This window comes from Cyprinus carpio, chromosome A4 (assembly GCF_018340385.1).
Source record: "Cyprinus carpio isolate SPL01 chromosome A4, ASM1834038v1, whole genome shotgun sequence".
NCBI lineage: Eukaryota > Metazoa > Chordata > Actinopteri > Cypriniformes > Cyprinidae > Cyprinus > Cyprinus carpio.
In genome coordinates, this window is record NC_056575.1 from 11508672 (window position 1) to 11534063 (window position 25392).

At 37.0% G+C, this 25392-nt stretch overlaps 1 pseudogene; it reads right to left on the reverse strand.

Moving 5' to 3' along the window:
- Positions 1–892: 892 nt before the first annotated feature.
- LOC122139398 lies at positions 893–24073 on the reverse strand (annotated as a pseudogene).
- Between the last annotated feature and the right edge of the window lie 1319 nt (positions 24074–25392).

Genomic DNA, 25392 nt, shown 5'->3' on the forward strand with positions numbered 1-25392 from the left:
AGCACTGTTGCACTGTTTTTGCCAGCAGTAGCGCAAGTGTTGTTTCCTGTTGTTTCCTAGATCTGTGCATTGAGGACGACTAGAGACCTTCATAGCCAGAATACAGATTTATTTTATTTAGGCAGAGAAAATACTGTTCAGAGAAAAAGAAAATAATAGTTTTTTTTTTATATAGTTGGCCTTCACATAGCATAGAAAGAAATAGAAGAACATAAAATAGGCAAATATGTGGATGTCCTGCACTGAAAGGTCATCTATATTGTTAAAAGGCTAGATGATTAGGTTAAATGAGCATTGTGTGTTAACAGTTGAATTATCCGCACCATTTAGGGAGAGTTTGTGTGGGACATAGATGCCCTTTAGGTCATTGGCTAGCATTTTAGTGGGAGCTTTTGGCTGTACTAAGACAGTCGTAGTTGTGCTTATGAGCGAACAAACGGAACAAAAAGCAAGGTGTGGGTGGAGAAAATGCCTCTGGTTATGAGGACAGACTGAGCAGCAACAGAACATGTTTCTAGAAACTGGAGGAGAAATCAACCGTCAACCAGAAATGCATTTACTCAGTCTTACACACTTTGCCGTACTGTAAAATACAAGAGACGAAGTCTATAAATCAGATGAAGTGTTTTGCTTTGTTTGGAGGTCATTGAGTGAGATTGCAGCCCAAGGGCTCAATTAACATTTGATTGGGCTGGCTGAAGTCCTTCTTATCATCTAAGGGCAGAGTTGGCTTTCTAAAGGGAAATGAGGTCTGAAAAACACAGTCTTTAGTAAAAGGCAATTTCGGGCGAGAGATTCTAAGTTTGAGGTTTTTGTAAAAGAAACTTTCTAATTTTTTTTTTAAATTTTTTTAATATAAATCAGATTTGGTGATTGTTTAGGAGACCCCAAGGTATGCAGCTTTTCATGAACACTCTCTTACATTACGGTACAAGAATATAATTTACTTTGATTGTAATTAAAATCACCAGTTAGAGAATATTACTCATCAATCGTCAAACAGTTCAATTCTTGAAGGATTAACTGTGTACCCTCCCCCTTTTTTATTTTGATAAAGGCAATTTTAAATGTCAGAACGCAATCTTCCTCCTCCTGAGCTTTATTACATTTAATCTAAACTAATTTAGCACAGCAAATAATAATAAAAAATCATAGTTGGCAGATTTCTGTAATAGCACAGAAAACAAACAACGAAGAACAAAGAAGGAAAGATGAGAGAGGAGAGGCCTGTCTATGTTGATCTGGCACAAGGGAACACTACAGTCCAGATGCAGGCATCCTTCTGTCAACTTCCTCTCTGGTTACATGGGTACGGTCATGGCAGCTGTTGGGCACATAGGTCCGAGGTCACATGTTTTTGTTGTTGTCATGGTGATGGCACTGGCTGCAGGCAGGTGGATCCAGGAAGGGAAGCTCCTGCTCTGTGCTGTGGAGCCGGAGCACTCTGGAGTTCAGGTCCACACAGCACTAGAATAGAGAGCAGATCACTGCATCACATCTAGAGTATTATGCTAGTTATTCTATCTGTCTGTCATTCTGTCTATCATTCTATCTTTCAATAATACCGTCATGCTGCCTAAATGTCTATCTATCTGTCTCTGCCCTAGCAACCAATTATGACACCTTAGCAACCACGGAACAGATTATAGTCTAAAGTCCTGGTTTCGGACACAGCTTAGTTCTGACCAAGCGTATTGTGCCTTCGTAGAGCAAAATTAGTGAACATGTTTTGTGGTTGTTGTTTTGCTACTGTAACAGTCTGAGGAGTATTCTGCTGTTTATTATTTTATTCTGCGCATAGGCCTGAGCTGGTTTCCTGGAGCCTTCTTCTTGCATACATTATATTTTCTTCTTACAAGAATAGTCATTTGCATATTCTTGTACAGATACTGTCCTCGCACTTTCATTCTCGAGCTTTCTCTCTCACGTACCCTTTTTTAGCTTACACTATCAATCTTTAAAAAGGATTTTTTTCATCTTTTAATAGCATTTAGCTTCCTCCTCATAACTCATGTAAACCTCAAAGGGGATTTTTTTCCCCTGGCATTTAAAATATTCTCAAACCATATTCAAACTGATTCAATATTTAGATATATGCTCAAAAAATAACTTGGCCATCATGTTTAGACCCACTTAGTGTCAGAAACCCATCTAACATAGCCTCAGAGCTGCTTTGCTGCTTGTTTATGGAAGTGTTTATAATTCAATTTACTTCGTGTTATGTCTATAATCTCTTCAGATATGATTTTCTGATAAAACTGATACTTTTGATCATGATCATAAACATAATCATATAAAGTTTTTGGTAAATGATGAAAATAAATGTAAAGATCTTTGAGACTGGCAATTAAAGTATGATTACAAACGTTTGATGATTAAACAATGAATATAAGATTGTAATGTATATTTATTAAGTCTCATATGTATGAAGATGTGATCTAGATCAGGGGTTTTCAGACTGGGAGTGAAGTAAAAGTTTGAAAAATAAATGAAAAACATTATTTATCATTGTTTATTATTAATTAATAATAACAAAATATGTTAAAAAAATGGCAGAATTTGTCATTAATCATAAAAAAATAATATTATATAAAATATACATTTAACAGGATAAAATGGTACTTAAACATGAAAATAAACCCAAGCAAATCATCAGATTTGGGGTCAGTGGCATTTAAAATGTTTAAAAACATTTGATCTAGCTGACCAGCACAATTTGCAGCATCACAATTTTGGTTTTCAAAAAGACTTTATCCATGCATTTTAAGCTCAAACTGAAAATGCAAAACTTTCAAAAGCCAAAGACTAGTGGGTTAGAAACCATACATCACAAGACTCAGAAAATGAAGTTAAACAAATGTAGGGGCTTACTTTGAGTTCCAGCAGAGTCTGTAGACCCAGACACACCTCAAATGTGGCGTCCTCTGTGAACGGACAAGAGATGAGACTCAAAATATGGGAGACAATGAGAGAAAGTGTATCCCCTTTAGGCATAATTTTATTCTTTCTCTAATTAGTAGAGCACATGAGGATGCTTGAAACTTTAAAACTGGTGCCATTAGTACTTTATAATATATCTGTATGCAATGCATGCAGAAGACACGGCCGGCACTGTGCCCAGGTCATGTACTTGTCTGTTATGTAATTCCTCTGTGTTGCCCACGTCTCTTTGTCTGAGCTTTCCCTGACTGCTGTCTGAATTGTAAAAGGTCAATGGCTCAGTCTGAAAGTTGAATGCATGTACAAGCTAAAGAATTGTATGTGACTGTTCCTTTTTGCACTCTCATAAGACTTTTCTGTTGCATCAAACTTATATTTATGACTAATTGAAACCGGTGAGTACCGAAACTCTTAGGAGAATGTCCCTGGATGGTCTCTCAGCTTTTTCTCTATTCAATCAAATCTATGAAAAACATGGTGTATCATTGTATGTATAATGTTTTTTTAAAATGAATAGGCAGTGCATTTTTAGAAGTGACGGGAGAAACTTTGAAGCCGACCTATGACCTGGGCAGGGCATTGCACTCTTTCTCTGCCAGCTGCAGGTGCAGGGACTTCACTGTCTCCACTGTCGAATCACTGAGCTGCGCTTGTCCATGAAGTTTGTCTTCAAGGTTGGTTTTCAATCTGCCATAAACAAGCACTTAGGAAATAATGTCATTTTTGTTTCATATTTTTGTGATCAATTTCTTCCAGCATCCATCATTATAAAAAAAAATCATCAATCTGAAATAAATAAAATTACAAATAATAATAATAAATGTTTCTTGATCAAATCACATCATATTAGAAGGATTTCATTCAGAAGGATCATGTGACACTGAATACTGGGAGTGATGGATGCTGAAAATTCAGCTTTGCCATCAAAGGAATTAATTAACTTGCATTTTATAATATTTTCCAGTATAAACAGTTATTGTAATTGACAAAACATATTTCCCACTATAACAGTTTTTTTACTGCCTTTTTCATCAATAAATGCACCCCATTGTGAAAATGAGACTTTTTTTAATGAAATAAAAAACATTGTCTGTTTTAGTTCAGTTGATTTTCATTAATTATGGATTTAAAAACAGGAAACGTACATCAGTTTCACTAATAAATGACATTAATGGATAATGAGTGGTGGTTTTCTTCACACTGCAAAACATAAAAATTGCCACAATTTATCAACAAATTCTGTGTGTTTTGTGTGTGTGTGTGTGTTGTGTGTGTGTGTGTGTGTGTGTGTGTGTGTGTGTGTGTGTGTGTGTGTGTGTGTGGAATACACTTACCCCAAGACGTCTGCAGCATGTTTTAGAGATGTGGTTGTGTTGGCACCCTGTGTTATTAGGATAACATCACCTCTGCATCTTCGCACTGCAAAAATAAACCTTTAGTCTTAACTCAGATGAATTCCCCTGATAAAATATTTTGAATTCCCCCTTGTGATTGCCTTTTCCACACCTTTAATGTGACAGGAAATTTAAATAGCAAAACACATTATCAGTCAGAGTCTAACAACATAGCTCAGTCTGCCTACTAGTTTCACACAGATGCCAAGTTGAGACACTACATTATGTTGAAGCAAAGATATTAGCTTTTGTTCTTTTAAATAGACAATGCCAGGTTTTGTTTTTTTGCACCGTCTGACAGTATCAGGATTGATAGTTTAATACCGTCTGAGGATAATAGTTCTGGTTAATAATGGGCCATCACTATCAAAGGTACCCCTGACGTTTCTCTTCAGTGAGTCGGTTTATTCTCAGTCTGTCCTTTTAACCTGAAATTCCATCAGTGCTTGCAGAATTCCGAGCTCAGACGGATGAATAACGACCCTGTGCTTTTGCAGCATTTGATCTTTGGAAGCTCTAAGTGCCTGGTTCATGCTGCTTGCTTGACATTTATGTGTAAATAATTTGTTCGGTATTAGCAGAATCAGTGGTTTGTTTTTTAACTCATTAGCCTTCCGCTTGTCTACGATGGATCTTGTCACATTTTTTGGGTCATACCACATTAACCATTTTGTGTAAAACAAGTCACAGCTGTGAATTTGACTCCAGCTATTAAAATGTGTTATTTGTGCCATTTTCCTAAGTAGAGTCAGCAAAAATTGAGAAAAAAATAAAAATGATTTTTTTGTTTTTTTGGGGGGGGCCTTTTCTTACTTCCTCTGAGCAAAAATGCACATTTTGTTTGGGGGGAAAAATAGATGTAATATACAAAATAACATTTATTCTCTACCTCCTTTTGGTGTAGGCCTATAGTTTTGTATTGTAGTGAACAGAAAATTTTATTAAAAAGTAACTAAAAAGTTGTGTCAACACTGGTACAATCAATAATTCCCTATAAAAAAATTTACAGTTTAATTTAATAATTGTAATAATAATGGATATCCTTTCAGTAAATTTGCCCTTAATTGTATGTTCAGTAAATATGGCCGTTAACAAAAGAATTTCGGTATTCGCTGAGGTATTTAAGAGAGTGTTGTAATAATAATAATAATAATGGAACGTTTTCTTAATAAATCAGCTAATAATAATAATAATAACTTCATTTAGGTTTTTGTGTTGGCACATATGCACATTATAGTTTTAAAAAAAAATATGTAAAAGTTTAAATGTTCTCTCCCCAGATTATATTTTTGCAACTGTAGTTTTTACACAAAACACAAATAAGATTTCACTCAATATTTAAAAAATTAAATTCTTTCAAGATTTCACTCAATATTTAATAACTGTAATAATAATTACATTCTTTCAAGGTAAATGTTGCCCTTGATAATATGGCCTTAACAAAATATTTGATCTGCGATCTGGAATGGAATATGTCAGAGAGTTGTGTTGTAATAATAATAATAAAACAATGTATTGAAATAGTTTAATTATTTAATTAATAGATTAATTTAATTAATTATTTATGCTATTAATAATACATCACTCTTGCATTGATAATAATAGCAACACAATAAGAAGAAGAATAAAATATTATTAGCCTATTTTTAGGTAATTAGTGTCGTGGGAGCCTGAGAGGACGCCTCACTGAGATATTTCAGAGATTTGGGGACCTGTTTGTGGCATATGGTCTCTCAGCATGGCATGAGGACTTAAAGACAATAAGGATCCACCTACACACGAGCTAAACCGTTGTCAAGCTTGTGTTTTGCTTCTTTGTCCTGTTTTCTAACTACGCATTTAATGAGTGTAGGATGATGTCTGTTGTCAGCACTGTTCTAAAAAAACCGTTAAAGTGGATGAGAGCTTTGTTGCAAAACCTCTTTGAGTTTCCTGTCACTCAAGGTGAGCCGTCACCCCCCGCAACTTCCTACCACATGAAGGTTGGAACGCACCAAGCATCAGTCCTCTCAATGTGCAACATGGGGGGCCGTTAAGCCCCTCTCACACATTGTTCCGTCCCAAGCTAGCATGTTTTCACAACACTTGCAACAGACACACGCAGTTTCCTTAGATTGTTTTCACACTTTTTCTTGTTCCTTCCTCTGCTAGTTTCTAGTGCTGTGTTGAAAAGTGCTTTTGGTTGCAGTGCAAGACACCATGATGGAAACACGTCCACATAAAACCATTGAGGTGGCATTGCACTATATAGGACAAACTTCTCAGTCAATATAATTTCCATGCACTCTGTGTGTAATGGATCTAAAAATTAAAGTAAGTTTATTTCTTCATGTGAACAGATTTGGAGAAATTTAGCCGTCAGAATGAGAGTCCTAACAGCTTATAAAAAACATTGCAATAATCCACAAGTAAATCAAATGACTCCAGCCCATCAATGAATGTATTGTGAAATGAAAAGCTGAGTGTTTTTGCTTTCACCAGTGAAAAATTCATCTCGTCTGAATCAGGAGAGAAATATGCGCAGATCAAGCACCATTTATAGTCTCTAGAAAACAGTTTTTGATGTGAGAAGACAACACAGGATGGAATTTTTCATGGGAGGAAGCATTATTATGAATTATGGACTGGTATCTTGAGCAAGGGTTTAAAGTTAAAACTTCTTAATGATGGATTTATTTGCTTCTGATAAACATGCAGCTTTTCCGCTTCACAAGATGGTTAACTGATTGACTTGAGTCCTGTGGATTACTGAGACGTTTTTTATCAGCTGTTTGGACTCATTCTCGATTCTGACGGCACCCATTCACTTCAGAGTAGGTTCGTTGATGAACAGTGATGTGCATACTAAATTTCCTCCAAATCTTTTCCAATTATGAAACAAACTCTTTTACATCTCTGATGGAATGAGCTTGAGTACATGTTATTATAAATGTTTACTTTTGCGTGGAGCTATTTCTTTAAGTGAAGAAATTTAGTTTCCTTAGATTTTTTTTTTCTCTCACTCTTTGAAATTGAAAAATAAAAATGATTTAAAAAATGTCGAAATGGGAGCAAAACTCCTAAGTGGATGCTATAAAACAGTTGAACTCGGTGAGATACTCTCTTTGTGAGTTGTGATATTGTCTTTATATTTGATTGGCCGCTATTAAATGTCTGTGTATATGGGTGCATTGGTGCATGTGTGATACTATAATGATGGCAACTCTGCGTGGAGCAAAATCGCGCATGACTTCCTCTGCCTCAAAGTGAACCTATCTTTCCAGAAAGAGGAGGCATGAACCACTATGCACTGGATTTGCTACATAAATGAGGCTGCCCCACTTATCTGGTTCTTTATTACTGAAGCTTTAATTAGATGCTGATGGTTTCTTTCCATCTTTTCATTTCACACCTATGATAATAAAAACTGCATGTGGAATTCCAGAACATTCAGTTCATTTGAAATTCAGATAACAATTTTCATTCATTTAACTTAAATCTGAGTCTTATTGCACAACTTTTATTCATTATGGGCCAATGTGTTTTTTGTATAGATAACATTGTTTGCAGGCAATAGCATTACTTTTTTAGTTGTGCTAGTTTCATGCTTCTTGTATTTCTTTATTGTCTCTTTCTTCTCACATAATAATTGTATAATACTGGGTTCCGTTTCTATTCTAACGATAGGTATCCATAAACTAACAATGAAAATTTTTTTGTTTACTTTTTTTATTATTAGAAGTTCACCATAATTTAAAAAATTACTTTTATATGTAGTATTACTATTGTTTATTCATGTGTCATTTTTCATATTCATTCATATTCATTATCAGTCATATTTCAAATCAGTTAATAAAAATATATATTTTTAAAGGGTTAGTTCACCCAAAAATGAAAATTACCCCACAAATTACTCACCCTCAAGGCATCCTAGATGTATATGATTTCTTTCTTTCAGACGAATCCATTTGGAGTTATATTAAAAATTGTCTTTGATCTTTCAAGCTGTTTCATGGCAGTCAGCTGGGGTGTTACAGTGCTTCAGTCCAAAAGAATTAAAAAAAAAGCCCCCATCCATAAAAAAAGTGTCTCACACAGCTCAGGGGGGTGAACAAAGTCCTCCTGTAGGGAATCGATGTGTTTTTGTAAGAAAAATAACCATATTTAAAATGTAATAATCACTGTAATGTAGCCTGCGCTCACTGTTGTACACGGAAGCAGTTCCGGGCTGATGACGTATGGAGGTCGGCTTTGCACATGTGCCACTTAGAAGTGACGAATGCAGAAGCGCAGGGCAGAGATCAAACAAACCAATGGTCACTGATTAGAAGTACAAACGAGGATTTGTAAGAAGAATGTCAGAGGATTTCGATATAAGCCAAGAGGAGACTGGTTTTCCTTTGCTAAAGTAAGGAAACTTTGCTTCCTTTGATTCTGTTAACAAACGTTGGTTTTCATGAGACTCACTGGCGCATGCGCTATGCTGACCTCATACGTCACGCTCCCGGACCCCATACGTCATGCTTTTATGGATGGGTGCTTTTTATTTCTCTTCTTTTAGACTGAAGCACTGCATCAATTGCTGAGTGGCATTATACAGCTTGAAAGATCAAAAACAATTTTTAATATAACTCCCGACTGGATTTGTCTGAAAGAAGAAAGTCATATACAACTAGTATGACTGGAGGGTGAGTAATTTAAGGGCTAATTTTCATTTTTGGGTTAACTAACCCTTTAAGTTAAACTACAGTCAGCTGGTCATAATCACAACTCTGCTAACTATGCATTTTGCCTTATTTATTAACTTTCTGTGAGCTGAACAACATATAGGTAACATATAGGTAACATATTTTCATGATTGCCTAATTTGAGTTCAGTACTCCATTGACTGGTCTTGATGTTCTTGGATTGTCAGCGCATGTAGGCTGCGCACATGTCTGCGTTTGGTTCACCCCCAACCCTGGTGGTTTAATCTACTTTAATTTATTGGTTTTGCGTCTAAACTTCGTTATACTGCACTCATCACTGCATGAATGAAGATTGGGATGAAAGAGTGGGTCTTTGCAAGATGGGTATTTTGAGGTATTCAGTCTGAGAACTGTTGGAAATAGGATGGTACTGGAAAACCTTGTAATATCTGGGAAAATTTAAGTTGTATTCCAGTCCTAAAGTACGGACTAAAAAAAATAACAAATTAAATTGAATGCTGGGTTAAGTAAAACCCAAATGTTTTGGAGAAAGGCATGGAAGTTAGCGAAATCATTTTTTAAAATCCTTTTTAAAGCTATTTAAAAAAAATAAATGTGCAGGAACCTCGAACAAATGGGGAAGTCGTGGAAAATTACATTTCCAGAAAGTTCCATGTTTCCGATCCCATTATAGCTACAAAAGTTTGGGGTCAATAAGACTTTCAATAGATTTTATTATCGCATAGGACACATTAAATTGATGGAAACGTGACAGTAAAAGACATTACGGTATGTTTCCAAAGATTTCTAGTGTATTTAATCCTGTTGTTCTTTTGAACTTACCTTGTCATCAACTAAACCTGAAAAAATATATGTGGGGCGGTTTCATAGAAATTAGAAATATTAATCCAGCACCATGGTTTTGTCCAAAGTGTGTTTTTTTAAGTCATGCGAATCAACAGTATTAGAATGAATTTCTCAAGGGAAATGTGACATGGAAAAACACTGAAATATATTCAAATAGAACAGTTAATTTTTCAATTGGAATACATTTCACAATATTACTGTTTTTATTGTATTTTTGATTCAAAAAACATTTAAAAACTCTAATCGACCTTGGCCTTTTGAATAGGTAACAAAATAGTGACCCCAAAATCATTGTCTTATAGTAATATCAAATTGGGGGTATTAATTTAGTTCCTGCTGTCCTTGTGTTAAAGTTGTTATATTCACCATAATAAATGAGTCAACTTGCAAAAACAAAAAACCACAGTTCATCATTGGTATGGTAAACTTAGCCATAGGTGTTCAACTGATTTGGCTTTTCAGATGCATACTGACACCTCTAAAACCTTCTCAAACCCGACCGGCGAGAACATCGGCTGCGAGGGGAAAATAAAACCATGAGTTCATAGGGAGCCCAGAGCTCACATTTTGTCATTACTGGCAAGCTGGTATCGCTTCTATTATGGGCACAGACAGCTGAAAAAAGGCTGAAAGAGTCAGCTGTCATTCATTGTGAATGACATACCTTAGCACTGGACCACTAGAGCTGAGAGGTTGAATGCTCTATCACCCTCTTTGCGACCGTTCTTCTCCTCTGTCTTACCTATTGTTCTTTTTCTGTTTTGGCTCTGTCCTTTCCACCTAGCGCGCTGCTGTCAGCCTGGGAGCCTATCTTCATCATCCTCATCCTCGTCCCTGTTCATCAGCCCTCACGCTCCTTCTCGCTCTCCTCCGCGAGACTCCCCTCCTCAAGTGGGAGTCACCCCACCGTGGCTCCTTCCGTCGCTTCTCTCCTCAGGATCTCCGCCCTCTCTTGCTGTCTGCCCAGGGGTGAGCAAATATGGATGATGGCGGCGTCCCGGGCCTCTCCACGCAAACGTGGAATGTGGCCCTGCCAGGAGACGGGCGCTGCAATGATGCTATGGCTGCTGTATAGGCAAGGGACTCGGAAATTATGTTATATGTTTTAACCATGTCGGGTGTGTTTGAATAGCTATAATCTGGGCATTTGATGTTTTTGAGAGTATGCTGATTTTCCTGTACCCATGGAGACCTGGATTTCTGCTACATTTGACAAATAATGTATCCCACAATGCAATGCCAAGACTTAAAATAACAATGTAATGTTTATCTGTTTTTGTTTTCACCGTCCCTATTTGATACCAAAGTGGAGGATTTAATACAAAAAATATATATATTTTTAAAAAGATTATATAAAATAATAAAAGATTATCGTATAAAATTATTAATTACATTAGGCAAAACATAAATGTTTTAATATTACATTAAATGACATATTAAATACATGTTAATATTGAAAATTAAATATCTGTAAGTAAGTTAGTAAATTCACAGGGTAAAGATATGCCAATCTAAAATATTAAAATTACATTTTAATATTAAAATAAATATTAATATTAAAATATAAAATATTACAATATACGTAAATATTAAATTAAAATGTTAAGTAAATATGTATTTTTTAGTTGTTATTATTATATTTCCTGCATAATAAAGATATCTGGGGGGAAAGATTTCTAAGTTCTTCTAAGTCGCTTTTTATCAGTAGGATACTCAGACCTTTAAGTATCCAAAGAAGCAATTTTTTAGAATATTCACTTATGATGCTGAGCAATCTTTGACAAGAGATAACTAGGACATTGTTAAGTGTGTTTTCCGTTTACAGTGTTGCAGATTTGGAGGGGGCCGTGTGGGAAATAAAACAAGTTAATGGATGTCCTTCTCAGTCAAGTTTTTAACATCATTCTTTTTTTGGGGGGAGAGTTTAGACAGGAACAACAATTAGCGACGGTAAACACGATGATGATCATTGATGTGCTGAAGTTACCTCCAGTAATCCACCAATTGAGGGACGATTGCCCCATCACCTTTAATTTACTGAATAGCGTTAAAACTGCCGGCAGGTTTCATAAAGTGGAAAGTCAACCTTCTTTGAGCAATTTTGTGGCAATTTAACACAATTACTGAAATTCAAGTCTCCTTTTGACATAAAGTAAACTCTCAAATAAACTTTTCTAATAGCTTTCTGGGTTCCTGATGCACTCGATAGTTGGAAGGAACGCAAAAACTGTGCCTTTATTACATTTTTTTGGTCTTGTGATAGTGATTCTAATTATTCTGCTTTATTTCGTTAGGCAGGATCGATTTATTTGAGAGAAACAAATCCTGCAGATTGTTGGTTTATGACAGCACTAAATGAATATTAGATACAGAAGGGCAATCCTTGCAGCCGTACATAATGGAGGTGCTGTGTTACTCTCTATGCGATTTGCTTATAACCTGTAGACTACAGCTGTCATTTCAACAGCAGTGTGACATGAGGACACCCGAATGTGATTTTGATCTGCTTTTCAAACTCAGTCTTCTGCTGCTTCTCTAATAATACAATTATCAGGACCATACTTGAAAGGACCACTCAGATATTCTCAAAGGGGAAGCTGAAAAATACACACAGAAGAACACCTAGATCTTTCCTTCCTTTTCTATCCCACCCACATCGCTTTCCATCTGCTGCATGTAGTGCTGCTCTTTTGTCACTCAAAACATATGCTCATACTGTGCCAAAATGCTTGAGATGATAGCTGTGTTTTGGGAAGTGTAGTAGTTAAGAATTAGATATATTAATAAAGTAAACATATTAAAAAGATTATTAACCATCATCACCATCTTCAATATAAATAATTATTTTTAAATATTAAATTAAATATTAAACAAAAAAATGTAAAATGATGTATTTAAATATTATTAAAGTAAACTAGCCAAATATGCACAACACTAAATATTACCATTAAGTTTTGCCGATCAGCTATTTACGTAAGGACACTTTTTCCGAAATAGCACACCAAATAACTTTTTGCCGACTTTTGAGCATTCAGACTTTTCTACTGGACATTCTAGTCAGAGGAGCTGCGATCCTATACAAGTGCTCCAATCGAAAAGCAAACTAGGTGGTACTCATTAAATTCCAACAATGTGGTTTTAGAACTCTCCTGCTGAGCATCCCTCTGGTGAATCTGCTTCAGTCTCCCCTAGCCTAATATAAACATCAACTCCTCACCCGCACAAACAAAGGACTTTTTTACAACTCTGCTTGGACTTTGCTTGGTTGAACAAAATACAAAACTTGGTTTTGAAACGGGAGCCTCTTGGCACAGGACGGTGGATTATATGTATGTTTTAATATTCACCAAAGGCTGGTGTAGTGTACAGACTGACAGTTTTAAAAGAAGATGTGTGACCCAAAATTTGGAAACTTTCTTTATTAAAACTGTAAGCCTTTTTTTAGTTCGCCCGCAAGAATTTTCCCTCCTTTAGTCTGGTTAGTGTGCATACTATTCTCCTGACATGTGTGTGAGCGCAGTGGCTAAGAAACTGCTGGCTTGATTCAGAGTGCGATCAAATGCACAGAGCAAGCATTACCCAAAACTCTTTCATAATCATTGGCAAAGTCATGTAGAATTGTTAATGAGACGGAATCCTCACCCGGGCGAGCTGCCCTAAATACAGACACGCACGTCACATCGCCCCACCAGGGACAGCAATACACGGGACCCAGGTGCTACACATTGGTGAAAAGATGCATATACAGCTGGAGCTGAACACTCTCAAAACTGTGGAGATGATTCTGTGTGGGCTTTAGAAACAAGAAACACCGCACTGCCAAAGTCACCCCCACGGGTCACACCATCATGAACAGGGACTGTGGTGTCAGCAGTGGAGTCATTCAAATTCCCTGGGCAGGACCCTCGCTGAGACCGTGAAGTGGGACAATCACAACTTGAGTGCATTGGGGAAAAAAGGCCCAGCCAAGGTTGTACTTATCCTTCGAGGCATTGACTAGCGAAAATGTCCAACCTTCCACAAGCGCAAAGATGTGACTACAGTTTCTACTCTGTGTAACTGAGTCGGATGGTCTGTGCACTTCTATAACTGTCTGGTTTGGGTAAGACCAGCAAATCATATATATAGGAAGACTGCAACAGACTGTTTTAGCACAGCTGAAAGGATAATTGGTGTGCACCTGCCCAACCCTTAGGACTCAAGAGTGAAAAACCAAAAAAACGGGCAGGCTATCATCATCACAGACGTCCTTTAAACCCTGCCACAACCTGTTTGCACTTCCTCCCTTCAGGGGAAATTACCACCTCTCTTTTGTAATTCATTTTTAATAATAACTAATTATCTGCCTCTCTCACTCCCTAAGGTGTTATGTAACAGGACATCTACATATTTTGTATTTTATACAGACTGATAACATACGCAGAAAATAATGCAATAAATCTGTACATAAATCTTCTGTTCAAGATGTACGACCATGTTTTTTCCTTATAGACTTACACATTTTTTTCCTAACGACACACGCATAACCAAAGCAGTATGTATGAAAAGGAATGGAATAAATGAAGCTTGGCATAACACACAATTACATAGAGCATTTAATCCAGAAAAGACTGTATTGTTATCTAATTATTCATCCTGTGCTTGTTGTCAACACGTTTTCTGCTATCATCCTACTTAAATGTGTCAGCTCAACACAAAAACCATTATCACTACTTATATTTCCTCCAGCTATGCAATACCCACTATTGATCCGTGGGCTGTGGTTTTAATGCCCTAGAATTTTGTATATTGATTGAAAAACATTGCAGTCGTTCATGCGTGGGTCCGACCAGCAGAATCCAAACGCCACAATGAGAGCTTGTCGGTACCCTACCTTTGACTTTTTGCTATGAGACTAGCCTTTGTGGCAACTCTATTTTTTTCTCTATAGATGTTCTTCAAGACTTACAGATTCATATAGATTTGTCATCTTCTGTCATCAATTAAAGCTCCACAGAGGTATCTACGGCGTGGCAAGACTGCAATTTGGTTTTCTTATTCATGATGAGTGCCTGCGCTACAAAGTGCCTCCATATCCATGTGATCAGACCACTTGTGATTTTCCAATTAATTCTGAGCCACAATGAAACTACACAATCTTGACTGCATAAAGTCAAAGGCGTGTGAGATGATGAATTACAAATCTCCATTGTATCCCAGTATAATGAGGATGACCTCCACAAGAGCACTTACGTTCCTGTGACGAAGTCGCCTCTTCACAAAATACCGGAGAAAAACCATCCAGCTGTGTGTCTTGCCTTGTGACAGTGCTACATATATCTTTATCGCAACTTGTACATATGCAAATGCAGGTAATTGATTGTTAATTGAGTTTATATTACATTGCCTAAAAACAATTCATTGCGCTTGTGTCCGACGAGACAGCACAATGTCACAACTATTCTGCTTTGACTTTCGCTCTGCTCATGGTAACCAGAAAATGCGATAGGTAAATTCCAGCATCAGCGCTGTTGCTGTGCGGTGCTTCTTGGTTTCATTCTAATGGCATTGCATTGATAGCGCTTTCAATCAAGTATGTGTTTATTGATAACGCCCAGGTGAAGTTAGACTTTATAAGCAATCAGAGCAAACTGTACATTTGTTTACTCTGCTTAAATGCATAGTAAAAATCTGGATAATCTCTTGTGGCCGAAAATTAAATATGTGTGTACTGAGTTTTTTTCAAGATGTGTGACCCTAAAAACTTTGCACGTTTGGGAAACTTGAGTCCTTTCAAAACGTTACTCCATTTAGGCATTTACCTTGCAGTTAAGCCCATAATCAGTGTAAGCTCTCATGCATATGTCTCAACAAAAAAAAAAAAAAAACGATGTTATTGATGGTTTGATCACAAAAAAAAAACAGCAAAAAAACGTTTTTTGTGATGGTTTTGATCCACCGGGCAGGTTGGTATATGACGCAAATGCTTGTGTTGCTTTAGTCCTAAAAAAAACATCCGTCCTTGCAACATCAGCCATCAGAGTTAAGTCTAAAATTAATCTCTGGGAGCCTTTTCACTTTAGATCTGAATGGAAAATACAGTTGAGAAAAAGACCCGTAGAGTTGCAGTGGCCATAAGTGCGACACATCAGAAAATGTTTTATCTATTTATATCTACCACCATTACTCCTCCTATGTCTCCGCTGGTTCCGTCCAGCTCTCCTGCGCCTCCTGAGCTCCCTGTGACACTTATGTTGTATTATTTTATTTTATTTTATTTTATTTTATTTTATTTTATTTTATTTTATTTTATTTTATGTTATTTTATTTTATTTTTTAGATAATATTAATAGTTAAAAACTAGTGGAAAAAGAAAATGGCATCTTCTGGAAAGAAGCTTCATTCCTGGAAGTTTCAGTAATTCAAAACTGAGAAAGTAATGGGAATATCAGCTGCGAAGTCACTTTCACTTATTCGTTCCATATTCTTTAATTAGACATCTTACTTGCATGTTCTATGTTAAGGAAGAGACTACAAAAATGCTTTTTACCAGTATGATTGAATCCAAGTAGACGCAGTGCTTTACTCAATACTATCCACTGTGTTTTTGTTTATCATCTGCAGTGTGTGGCTATTAAGCTCAGTTTCCCCTTAATAAACCATCAGACTTAAGTATGTGCTGTAGTGAAAATCCATTACAACGGTCTTTCATTTTACGTGAGGTGTCGGTGTGTCCATGCATGCTGTTAATAAGTGTGTAAATACTTTGGATAATTCATATTCACAGTGCAGTTGCGGAGAGAGGTTTTGCAGGCACAGATGAAAGGTTAATGAAGCGAGAAGTGAGGCATGAGAACTGGATGATTGGAAGCTCTTGAGTGCTTTTGACCTTATCACACTCCTGATTCAGCCATACATCGGAGTAATTGAGCTAGGCTGTTTAGCGAACAACAGAGGGCTTTGAGACCACAGAGAATTATGCAACGGCGACCCCTGTTTAGATGTCCAACTTTATTGCTTATATATAATATAACCTATATGTATATATATACTATATATAAATATACTTTATATATTATTATTAGTTATTATATAATATAATTTATATTGATGTGAAAAGAAGTTACTGTGCGAAATCTAGCGTCACTGAATACCGCGTAATTAGCCACCTTTCAGTCATACTCTGTGTTTTAAAGAAATCTTGCATTGCCCATGTTTCCTCTTTATCTGGGGTTCACTCACAGAGCGGAGGCACATTGATTCTGACCGGACTGATCATAGCATTTATGTTCCTCTTAATCTCTCTGTCCTATTTCCATTGAAGGAGCTGACTGTCGTTACAGCCCATGGTAGTCAGAGTGTGTCTCTAGATAGACGTGATGCTTTTGTTTCTGCGGGCTTCTCTGATAGTTTGATAGATTTGAAAAGACTCATCCAGTAACCTTTGGCCTTTCGACATTCTGTTTTCCCCAGCCAGAGGAAGATATTATTTAAAAAATCCAATACTGAACAACACTACGCCAGATAAAATAATAAATAAATAAAAAAAGGACATAGACATAACGTATGGCCCTTTTTTTCCTTTCCGACGCCGAATAAAAAAAAATATACAATTTTTTAAAAATAGGACTGACATAGCAAGGCCACCTTCATTATACAGTATACCAGTCATGTACGGTGACATAACAATACATTTAAGGAGAACATTATGCTTTATAAGAGACAGTTTTTTTTGTGTGTGTAATTGTATATTCAATGTAACTTGGATTAATCAGTATAATAAAGACTTCTTAACTGTAATTTTTAAGTCATCGTATGCCATGGACTGAATTTTGCAAAATCTCCCTCTAAATCTATTCAGTCCCACTAGAAGGAAATATTAAATATCCATTGTTAGAATTCTGCGGCGACTCTGCGAGGGCTCACTATGCATGAATTCATGATTCGTATGTCTTGTGAATGAGAATTCTAATTCAGGGGGCGATTGTCAGGCCCCTGTGGGCTGTATGAGACAAAGCTTTGCTCGACCCGACAGTACAACCCGAACCCAATGGCCTGATCATTGGAGTTCCCCGAACGCATGTTTTGGTCCAGACGAGCAATGTCCAAAAACCAGTGGTACTGGTGAATAGGTCGCGGTACTATAGAGGTCAAGTGACAATCTTAAGGTTAGAATGACTGGAGTGTGTAGCAGTGGGCTCAACGGGCATTGCATTTCTGTGTCACTTTTCCACACATTGGTTGTTCCAAACGTTTATATTGTTGCCACTAATTGAAGCAATGACCTGCGGACTGATAGTATTTAGAAAAATCGTGGGGTCCATTGTTGTTTTGGTCCCCATTTGCCACTCCTTTGTGTGGACAAAAAAACCGAAAACATCTTCAGAAATATCATCTTTTATGTGTCCACAGAAGAAAAGTATGAAATACAGGTTGGGGAATGACAAGAGGGTAAGTAAATGATGACAAGATTTTTCATAACATTTTCTTTTAAAGGAATAGTCCACAAAAATTTAATATATAAATATATATTTGCTGAAAATGTCCTCACCCTCAGGCATCCAAGATGCAGATGAGTTTGATTTAACATCGGAACAGATTTGGAGAAATTTAGCATTACATCACTTGCTCACCAGTGGAACCTTTGCAGTGAATGGGTGCCGTCAGAATGAGAGTCCAAACAGCTGATAAAAACTTCACAATAATCTACAAGTAAATCACATGTCTCCAGTCCATAGCTTCTGGAAAAATTACACTGCAGAGGATCTATTGATGAACAAGTGATGCAATTCTACATTTCTTCAAATCTGTTCCGATGGTAGAAACAAAACTCATTTACATTTTTGGATGACCTGAGGATGAGTTAAATTTCCTATTCCTTTAAAACTATTCTTTTAAGAACAGTTCTCCCGAAGGGGGCATTTTCCTGACTCTTCATGATATAAATCATTCTTATTCCTTTAATGCAGGACAATAGAAAATATATTAGCAAGAAAAGTCTATTGTTTTTATCATTTTATTAACGTAATGAGAATATCCTCTCTGGAACAATAAGAAAAGACCAAAAAGTGGTATTGCACTAGTTCATAATTTTAATGTAATCATTACTATAACCATTACATGCATTTATTTATGTGATAGAACTGGAATGGATGCTTTTCCCTTTTGGCTACTTCGGAGTTGTTTGATTAAATCTTTATAAAGAGCTCTATTATGGAAATATATCAGGGAAATGAAGCGAATAATTGAATCCTTAAAGTTTTATATAGACTATTGTCTTCAAAAAATGTAATGAGGATATAGAGTGCAGAATAAATGTAATTGTCATGTAAAAAATATCACAAAGCAAATAAAATAATTAAATACTGTACCTTGAACACCCTTTATTTTATTTTTAATGCTAACTGTTTCATTTTCTCATTTCTGGAGTGAAATGTGACCTAGGCATGATTTAGACCTTTGCCCCAAAAGAGCTTTCTCTCTCTTTGTGTGATTATCGGCTAATAGCTTCAATTATCATGACAGGCAAAGGCTCCTCTCTCTCATTCAGAGAGTCATGTGACCTGCCTAATGGCTGGTCTCCCCCCTCCTGATCTCCCGCCCCACACACCAGACACTCCTCTGACACACACAACATGCACACAGCCAGCTGCTCACCGCCTCTCTCTTCTCTGTTTCTCTTAACCCTTTCCCTTGCCTCCCTTGTATTGTACAGCTGTTTATTTACCCCCTTCACAGGTATTTTTTTTAGCATCTATCCAGAAGGTACATTTTTTCGTGTCTCAGCTCCTGTCAGTCTCCCCCAGAGATGGAGAAGAGGGATGGAGGGTGATGGTAAAAAGGCTCAGCCATTTCATCGAGTAACACTAATAAGTAGCACTTATGTTTCTCATTAGCAAAACAGGATCAGGCCTCTGAGGGTTATAGTTGGGACACAAAGCTCTCATTACTCACTTTTACACTATTTTGTTTTTGTGTAGCTAAAGTAACGGGATAATACTTGACATTTATTTTGCGATATTGACCGGATATCTGTACATTTTCTTGCTTATTACATGGCTTTCTTACCAAATGAATAAAAAAAATGTGATTATTTAGATCATTACAAAAATACTTGACTGTAGAATGCAGTTGCAGCTGTCCAATCAGAATCAAGTACTCTAGAGTGCCATGTAATAACAGATACAAATTTATTTGATTAACCAGTGCACTAGACATTGCCTTCATAATTGCTTGGAGCAGTGGTACTACCTGCTGCTAAATCCTCAGCTTCACAGGAAAAGAAATCCAGATTTTACCTGAGTAATGAATGAAAGGTTACAGCCTTTGTTGAATTTGATGCAATAACGACAGAATTTATGTAGAGAAACATCTGTCTGTTGAGCTGGTTCTCATGGGCAGCATGCAAAAACATAATGCAACAAGTGTGGTGTACACTGTTGCATGTTTTTGCATGCTGCCCATGATGACTGATGATGTAATGATTCACTCTTCTTTTTCGTGAATCTAAAACATAAAATGTGATCATTTTAGTCTGATTCCCAAACTAATGACTCTTAATGAGAAACATGTAGTGCAGTCTGATTCCCAAACTAATAATAACTCTTAGGATCCGGTTCTTTATAGTTAATCAAAATCATTCAACTTAACCAGATGATTTCCAAACTTATAAGGTGGTTCTTTTAATGAATACTTTACAAAGATGAGTTACCATTTTTGATGATGTCTGACGATGAACATTTACATCAAACAGTGGTTTATTGAATCAACATCTGACTCACTCTGTGTTGTTTCAACGATGTCTGTTTTGTGTCATTTTGTATCTTTGCTTATAACGTATATATATATATATAATATATGTAAATATAATATATATATATATATATATATTATATATATATATATATATATATATATATATATATGTATATATATACATAATATATGTAAATTCTGCAGAAAAACACTGAGTCATGTGCTAAAGCTCTTTTACACACATTCATTCATTTCCTGCCTATATGATTTTCTTCAAATGGTGAGAAATGTGTGGCCTTGGACTAATTCAACAGATAGCGGCAGCATAGACAGCACAGTTCTTCAGTGCATTAGGAAAACAGTGTGCGAGAAGGATAGGTTTTCTCTCTCTTTCACTCCATCCACATCTCCTGCGCATTTGTGCCGATCTGAGTGTGCCCATTTCATTCTCACTGCTTTGCTTTCTGCATTCACAACAAGGGAGAACGAGGGAGTAGAGAGAGAGAGAGAAGAAGGGATTGCAGAGGGCCTAAGGCCCAAATAACTGAAACAAAACTACGGTTACATAACAAGAACAATTTCACGAGACACTCGTGAGAGCAGCAAACCAGGGGGACTTGAGAACACTTCTACTATCATTGCCCTCACAAATAGATAATTTTATAGGATATGATTCTTTGAAATAGACTCAATGGCAGCTGCTCAGCTAGCACAGGAAGTAATATACTTCTTGGGGTCCTGTGCCTGCTGAGCAACTGCCATTGAGATAATACATACAATTTCAAGCCTTCAACCTCTCCAAATTTCTCTGTATTTCACACCCTGTGCTTCATCCATCTGAACACATACTGCAGGACATAATCTTCCTTGTGCCCTTAAGAGGTACACAGCACACTGTACAGTGCAACAAGACAGTACCATCTGTCTAACTGTCAGTAGGTATTTTGTCTGCCCCTCTCACCACGGAAGGACAAGTGTGACATATCTGTGCCACTAGTGAACGTCAAGATCGAATCCAGTGAATAACTGTTTATGACAGCTTCACAAAGCAGGCAGGGGACAGAAAAAGAGAATTGTTTTGTTGTTGCTGTTTTTTGACGTAACACAAACCAGATGGTGATTTTAAAAACAGCTGCACAGACAGTAACACAAAACAGAATATGATATTCCTTGAGACACATTGAGCATTTAAATTGCTTTAAGGCAAACCATTCCACTGTCTGTGAAAGCCAGTTATCTTTAGCTCCCACTTTTTAGAGACTCTGACATCGTAAGCTGTGCACACAAGCTTCAGCTCTTCCCTGCTGTGCAAGGAGATCATTTAAATGCATTCTCTAATCATAGGCACACACATATAAACACATGTATGCATGCCTGCGCACAATTGCGCACTGATATTCTGAAGGTTTCTTGGAGTGCGCCCTGGGAGTTTGGGTATGTGCCATCTAATCAGAGTAGCTAGAGATGACAGTGGGACAGTTATTATGCCGGAGAGACAGAACCAGTACAATTCAATGACTTTTAATGAGAGAGAGGATATCAGTAATTTAACAGAGCATTTGCTCTTGGTTTATTATTGGCCCATTGTAAGGTAGTAAAAATTGACAAACCTACATTGTGGGGATCCTTGTGGTGCCACTGAGACTTCATAAAGGGACCGACATGGAAAAAGGTGTCTTTAAGTATTAGGATTAGGAGTAAAATATTATAATTATCTTGGCATGAGATAAACGATTGTGCATGTGTCCACTGATATTTCTCTCAAAGCTTCTGATGTTGATGATTAAAAGTATGTGGGAAAAAGCTAGAGCGCTTAAGCTGTGAGAAATCTTGTGTGGAAAACGCAGCTCTGATTAATTCATGAGAGGATTAATTTGCGTACCGTTATAGAGATTTCAACTCCATATATAGCTGCGCAGAAGACCATAGAGGCCATATATTATTATTTTTCTGTCTTGGTTATGTATCCTCAACATGTTTTTTTTAGTACAAAAATCAGTAATATAGGTCTAGATAACTTTATTAATTGATATTTATTACTTATTATTAATTATAACAATTAGTTCTAGCCCTCAATCTCAATCAGTAAAATGGATTAGCAGTAGGCATTGTCAGTGACTCTTTCTGCAGGATAAATCGTTACACCAGTAGTGGGCGATAAGTTACATCTTTATGAATCATTCCCTGCGTCTGAATATGAATACTATAAAGTAGTCAAAAACAGTATATCCGAATGCATAGTATTCATAAAACAGTTGGCGAAAAGTATATCCGGATAACCTACTGCTTCCAACGAGATTCTGAAGTGCGCCTCCTAATGGACACTTTATTATCCCATTAGGCCACGGAAGAGGAGCTGTGAATGACAGTGAAGCAATGCAAATGATGCTGTAGTCACATGGCAATGACAACATGTCAGATCTAGTATGTCTGGATTTTAATTCATACTACACCCTCTCATAATATATAGAACCTTTTTCTCGTGTCTTTATCAAATGTAGTACCTTCTCAGAAAGTATGAGAGTATCAGAAAGTATCAGATTTATTTAGGAAAGCAACAAGCAAAGTCCTTATGATTGAGTCATTGAATTATTCACCCAGCTGTTCGATTTGAATAAAACAGTGATTTATTCAGGAACGGAGAACTTATATGTACGACAGTCGGCTTTGTTTGGCAATATTTTCATTGACAGTGCAAAAATACAGTAGACATAATATATAAATGTATATAACTCAATGTTAACTTTTGGTTTAAAGAATTGTATATAAGAGTAATGCCACACACAGTTGTGTTAGTACAAGCACAATTGTGATTCCATGCAACCTCCTGCTACTGCTGAATCACATTCATAACAGCACTCGTGTGACATGAATTATATATTGTACCTGATTATATATATTTTCATTAATTTTTGAATAGACATATACATACATAAAACATTTCTTCTCATGTGACCGAAGGTGACCTAATTATAATAATTAGCTTGATTCAAGTACAAAAGAAGTCAATGAGAGGTCCTCACCATGATATAAACCATGACGTGTGTACCTGTGTGTGAAAGTGTGACTCTCATCTATGGAGGAGAAGCTGAATACCGGATCTACTGATGTGTCAGAAACATTCACTGCCTTGTCTGGAGCGCTAAATAATGTACTAAGTCAGCATTTGCTTGATGTGATGCAGAAACATTTGAAACTATTTACTGATTTGCATATGTAGAGCTGCATGCATCCTTTCACATATTCACACACAGTATTTACATAAGTAAATTCAGAACTGCCTCCACCATTTTATGGATAAACTAAAGAGCCACTCACCAGGTCTTTGGAGGTTCCCAACCTCTTCAGCCCATCCAGAGGCAGAAGATCTGCGGAGTCCTTGTGCATGAACTGGGTGGCCTGTTTCAGTCTCCTCTGCTGATGCATGATGGCTTTGTCTCTCATCTCTATCTCCTTCTTGCCCTCACTCATGGTTTTCGTGGATAAAATGCTAAATAAACAGAGCTACCCACTAAAACGGGTTCTAAGGAAGCTTATTGTGGCACTGCACTGACGGGTGAGAGCCAGCAAGACCGTGACCCTGATACACAGCAAGAAAACCTTGTTCACACACGTGAACGCATGCAGGCATTCAGTTGTGGGTTCAAAAATTGTCAATTTTCCTCTGGATAGCAACTTCTAACCAAACATAGGTTGGAATTACTCCGCTTAAGTCCCTTATAGTAGCTTGTAATCTCTCCTGTGGCAGGTGATCCTGATAATCTTCTCCTGTCGATTGACAGCTGTCACTCCAGTGCAGTGATTGGCATGGTTGTCATGGTGAAGTGCGTGTGATTGTTGAGAGCTTCGGTCCGTCTGCGTTCCAGAGATGTTCACACTGTCCTTGCAGCGCTGCAGAGGCGAACTGTCCTCCCCTTTCACTCTCATTTTTCTATCTCTCCTCCCCTCCTCTCTCTATCTCCACCTCCCCCTTTCTTTCTCCACCTACCTCTCTTTCGCACTCTCTCTTCTCTCATGCTCTCTGCCATGTGTCTCTCTTCATCTTGCTCTTTCTATATCAGCTTTTTGAAGTGACTTTGTTTTGGTAGGTAACATTAATTGGAATGATGAAGGGTCCTTTGAAATACTGTGTTTAGCCTTCATCTTTGCTCTTCTCATTCTCACACACACACACGTGAGGCAAAACTGTAATAGAATTTCTTAGTTGTATTGTGTTCAGAAAATGTTCTATTTTAACACATTTTAATTGGTTGGGGACCTCTGCTATAGATGATTAATTCAGGACACAGTAGCAGTAGTCGCTGACAGCAGAAAGGCATTATTTTTTTGTATTTTTAAATAAAGAAATGCAACTTCATCACTGTGATTCAGTGTTTAAGTGAAGTGATTCAGTCATTGGTTATGATTAATTGGTGTTCTATGTATATCAAAACAGCTATATAAAGCTACTTGAGAATTGTGAGAGACACCGAGCAGATGTGACATGTTAAATCAGTCACTGAGGTAGAACAAGCTGCTTCTGCTGCATTTCTTCCAGCTTGAGACCTGTGATCCGTCAGAGAGTCAGCTCACTACAGCAGTGACACATTAAAGGCAATGCAGGGCTTAATTTCTTTGGCTCTGATTTGCTAGAGATGTTATCAGTTGGCCACATGGTGTACAAGAGAAAATCAGTAAAACACAAACTCCCCTCACTCAACCCCCAATTCCCAACCAGTACCAATCACGCTGCTGGCTGTTTGAAAAGAGGTCACTGCATTACCGACTGTTCTTTATCTGGGTGCTCAATA